Genomic DNA, 5,692 nt, shown 5'->3' with positions numbered 1-5,692 from the left:
ACTTATGGGGTACAATCTGATGTTTAGATGCATCTATGTGCTGTATAACAATTGGGTTAGGGTAGTTAACACATCAATCACTCATGCAATTATCATTTGTGGCAAAAACATTCAAAAGCCTTTCCTCTAGCTATTATGTAATATGCAAAACTTAACTACTGATGTATTTTTTCCCTAGTAATTTTCCAGACATTTGTTTTTCACAGCAGGGATAATATAGTGCATTTAAACTTGGACTCTGATTTGTTTCCTCTCAACATTGTAATCTACACACTTTTTTCTTATCATCTAAAACCTTTAGCAAACTTCAAATGACTATCAACATCAAATCATATTAGTATATCATTTTTACTTTTAAAACTTGGGTTTTTTGGGCCGGCCAAGTGGCACACTGGAGAGTACGCCGCTTGGGAGCGCGGTGGTGCTCCCACCGAGGGTTCGGATCCCATGTGGAGACCGGTTCCTGCTCATTGGCTGAGCGCGGTGCAGGCGCAACACCAAGGGTTGCGATCCTGTTGCCGGTCAGTAAAAAAAGACAAAAAGGGAAAAAAAAAAAAAAAAAAAACTTGGGTTTGTACCCATTTTAAAAAATTTGTTATTGAAAATATTACAAGCTCAAGTGCATATATCTTTACTTTTCTACTCTATAAAATTTTCAAATATCTACTCCCATACAGCTACCACTCAGACCAAGCACTTGACGTTAACAGCATCCCAAGACCTCATATATGTCCATTCCCAGGCAGTACTATCAAAGGAAACTATTATTCTGACTTAGAGCACCATAAATTAGTTTTGCCTGTTTTTGAGCTTCATAGCCTTTTATGCCTGAAATTATTTGCTCCATATTATTCCTGTGAGATTCATTCACGCTTTTGTGTGTAGCAGTAGTTTTTAAAATTTCATTTCCTTAAAGTATTTTCTTATAATACCATACTCTGTCCATGCCATTATTGTTAGACAATTGGATTATTTCCAGGTTGGGACAATTAAAAATAAGTTCCTGTGACTATGTTTTAATCTAGTCATATTGTTAGCATAAAACATCTCTTAGCAAAATGGGTTGCAGAAATTTACCAATGATGTGGAAAACTGTTCCTGAACATGCCTCCATCAGTTGTTTTGCATTCTGAATAAATCATTTTATGATGTTAGAGCCAGACAACTAGCTCTTAATTAATTTCTGTTTATCTGTTCTTTACTTCTAGCACCAAATTTCTGATTTATGGAGAAGCAATACAACAGTGCACCACACAACAATGTTTTAATCAACAACAGACTGCATATACAGTTGTGGTCCCATAAGATTATAACAGCTATACCATATAGCCTAGGCATGTAGTACACTATACCCTCCAGATTTGTGTAAGTACACTCTATCATGTTCACACAATGACAAAGCCACCTAATGATGCATTTCTCAGAATGTATCCCTGTTGTTAAGCAACACATGACTATACAAAGGAAACATACACCTAAAGTGGGGGAGGGGGTACATCAACCAGAATGGTAAGCAGCACTCAGACATTAAGGGTCCAAAATAAATACGCATTATACCCAAGTTACAAGACTTTGACACTGTCCTGGGCTTGGTAGATACTATGTTCTGGTTTTAAGTTAGATGCACAGGATCTAGAATCAGAAAAATCTGGATTTGAATCCTGGTTCAATTCCTTCTACCTTTATGGTCCTAATAAAAACTTTATCTCAGCTCCTCATTTTAAAATGGGGCACATAATATTACTATTAACAGGAGTAAATGTATTTGTAATGCCTGGCATATAATTATATTTTAATAAATATTATTTTTATACTAATGGCCACCAACATGCAGTATATTTTAGCCTACAAATAAGTTTAAGTTCAGGTGCAACATTGCCCAAATATAACCTTGAAATAAATTCCCTAAAAACCAGAATGGAAGATTTGCTGTAATACATTCTATACAATCCAACTCTTGCACTATAGATTTATGTCAGCATAATGATTAATTACAGTGAATTGTAACTATACCAACAGTGAATTTTTGTATTCTGTTTCAGAGTGTGCAAAGTGCTTTTAAGTTCAAATCTGATTCAATCATTTGGATACCTTCAGGGATATGTCCTCATCTATGCAAATTACTGACTTATTCTGTCTCAGCTCAGATCTATCCTTCATCACCTACTCTGTGATAATGGACTTGAACTCTTGTCTCTCTCCTTTGCAGCAAGGACAATATTAAGCTATGTCAGTAGAGGGCGGTGGAGGAAGTGTTTTGTTGTTTTTTCCATCCTACTTCCACTGTACTACTATATTAATTTTTTTGTTACTCCTAATGCACAGCAGCCAGCAGCTAATTTGTGAGGGGAATGCAGTAGTGCTCTACCCCAGTCACATGCTCAGAAAGTGCAGTCTCTTAGTGAGCTTGTGGACCTGGTCCCAGCTCAGTGACCATCTCAGCATGGATCTCCCAGTGTGGATACCATGTGTCCCAGGCCTCACATCAACCTGCAGGTGAGCAAGCTCCTGACATCTCATCTTGCTCTATGCACCTGCCAGTGCTCAACTCCTGCAGTGCCCAGGATTTCTCCAGCATTAGACTCCTGCAAAGTGCAGTTTCTCAGTGCCCCATTCCTACAGAAGGAGGCTACTCTAGCTCCTGGTTCCTGCAGCACCTGGTGGCCAGCAGTGCCCAAGAGCAAGCAGCTTCCCCCAGCACTGACTCTGGAAACTCTGCAGCAAGTCTTGAGGTGCAACACCTCCTTGTGGATTGCTTTCCCAGCACCCCAGAAGGCAGGTTTCTATCAGGTCCCAATGATGAGGCACCTCAGTGACTTTTCTATCATCCAATGAACCATGGTCATGTCCTGTCCAAAGGAGTCCGGATTTCAGCCTGGGGTGGCGTTGGAGGGCTCTTTCTTGGCATTCTTTCTTAGCCGTATGAAAGTAGCTGCTCCTCATATACGTAATTGTTTCATTTTATCAAATTCTCTTTACTTCTTACTAGCCAATTCTCTGTTACTTCAAACCACATTATAGTTAGTTCTTACATTAAACTTTTCTTTTTCAAATTACTGTGTGGTTTATGTCTCCTGATTTGACTCTAACTGACACACCATCTTCCAAGATAATGAAATTTAAGTGCAAGGGCCAGCCCGCGGCTCCCTCGGGAGAGTGCAGTGCTGATAACACCAAAGCCACGGGTTCGGATCCTACATAGGAATGGCTGATTAGCTCACCGGCTGAGCGTGGTGCTGCCAACACCAAGCTAAGGGTTAAGATCACCTTACTGTTCATCTTTTAGAAAGAAAGAAATTTAAGTGCAGCCCAGACAAAGCCAAAACCAAAACCGAGATCTAAATCCAAAATCCCATGATTTTTCTACTGCACCAAAATACCCTTTCCATGAATAAAGGCTTTTGGAGAAGAAAGGAAGAAACACCTAATTCAATAAGATAATTAAAATCAATGTCATTTTATAGCAGCCCTCTTCCAGCTCATTCTCTTAGACACTGAAAAAAAGAAAAAAAATGACACCATACTATTTGCTTCACTGGGACTACCCACTACACAGACATAGACTTGCAGGACCCTATTAAGAAGCAAAAAACGAAGACTGACGCTGTATCTAATTTTAATCACAAGTAAATTCTGAAAGCTACAGTTAATATTCAGCACAGATAAAACTGAACACAAGGCCCCAAGTAAATCTCGACGCAGATCACAGGTAAGACTCAACACAGAACATTGGGTAGATTAACATACTAATTTTTGAAGAAATGACTAAACAATTATAATGAACACAACAAAATCTGTCATTTATTTTATGACTCACCCAAATAAATCAAACTGAAAGAAAAAGATGCTTGACTCTTCATAGTAGTCAAGGGTCATTTACCTAACATAAAGAAAAGTTGGCTCCTAAAATTAGAATGTAAGTAAAACTTAATATAATACAGTTCCGTGGATTAAGCATTCAGAGTTATCAAGCTGGCCACCGCCACGGTCTCATCTCAATTTCTGATAGTGAACAGATCATCTGTCTTCTGTATCTAATGGTTTTAATTTCAAATAGAGTTTAATTTCAAATAGAGTAAAAATACCAAACTCTGTGTTCATTCTATACTTCCTCCAGTGTCTAGAACCCTTATTCAAAGCATTTCCCTTAGTTACAGCTTGCCATATATGTTCAACACTGTACCTTTGTGCTACTCCCACTTCAAATATCTCTTCAATCATGAAGGCTTTGCTAGTCTCCACTAACAATATATAATGTGTTCCTTGTATATAATGGATATTAATCCCTTGTCAGATGCATAGTTAGCAAAAATTTTCTCTCACTCTGTAGGTTATTTCACTCTATTGATTGTTTCCTTTGCAGAAGTTTTTGAGTTTGATATAGTCCCATTTATTTATTTTTTCTTTTACTGCTTGTGCTTTTGGGCTCATATTCATAAAATATGTGCCCAAACCTAATTGCTGAAGTGTTTCACCTATATTTTCCCTTAGTAATGTTACAGTTTCAGGTCTTATACTTAATTCTTTAATCCATTTTGAGTTGATTTTATGGTGTATGGTGAGAGACGCATATCTAGTTTCATTCTTCTGCATATGGTTATCCAGTTTTTTTGTTTTTTTTTTTTCCTTTTAGTCTTTTTCCGTGTCTGGCAACAGATCGCAACCCTCAGTGTCGCCCCCGTACCGGACCGGGACCGGCAACGGGATCACAACCCTCAGCGTTGCTCCCGCGCCTCGCTCAGCCAGTGAGCGGGAACCGGTCTGTATGTGGGATCCGAACCCTCGGCGGGAGCGCCACTGCACTTCCCAAGTGGCACACTATAGCAGTGCGCCACCGGGCCGGCCCTGGATATCCAGTTTTTATACAGTAAAAAAACAAATAACCCAATTAAAAAATGGGCAAAAGAGCTGAATGAACATTTTTAAAAGGAAGACATACAAATGGCCAACAAGTATATGAAACATCACTATTCATCAGGGAAATGTGAATTAAAACTACATTGAGATACCACCTCACCCCAGTTAGACTGGCTATAATCAAAAAGATGGTGAACAACAAATGCTGGTGAGGATGTGGAGAGAAGGGAACACTACTGCACTTTTGGTGGAACTGTAAATTAGTACAACCACTATGGAAAACAGTATGGAGGTTTCTCAAACAACTACAGATAGATCTTCCATATGATCCAGCAATCCCACTTCTGGGTATATAGTCAGAGGAATGGAAATCATGATGTCGAAGGGATACCTGCACTCCCATGTTCATTGCAGCTCTGTTGACAATAACCAAGACATGGAACCAACATAAATGTCCATCGATGGATGACTGGATAAGGAAACTGTGGTATATATACACTATGGAATACTACTCCACCATAAAAAGGAATGAAGTACTCCAATTTGCAACAACATGGATGAACCTGGAGAAACTTATGTTGAGTGAAATAAGCAAAGCACAGAGGGATAAATACCACATGTGCTCACTCACATGTGTGAGCTAAGAGAAAAAGAAGGAAGGAAAGAAAGGCCACGGTAGTGCATTGGACTTGCAGAGGGAGAGAACATTCCTTGGGCTACAAAAGTGGAGTGAGGGGAAAGGGGGAGGGAGAGGGAAGTTGGGGACATTTGGGTGGGGGACATGGGGTACAAATGCAATTTGTGGTAATGGGTATGCTGCCATTATGAATCTGGC

This window comes from Galeopterus variegatus, unplaced genomic scaffold (genome assembly GCF_000696425.1).
Source record: "Galeopterus variegatus unplaced genomic scaffold, G_variegatus-3.0.2 Scaffold2268, whole genome shotgun sequence".
Classification (NCBI taxonomy): domain Eukaryota; kingdom Metazoa; phylum Chordata; class Mammalia; order Dermoptera; family Cynocephalidae; genus Galeopterus; species Galeopterus variegatus.
The sequence above is the reverse complement of the archived record's forward strand: the minus strand, read 5'-3'. Positions refer to the sequence as shown.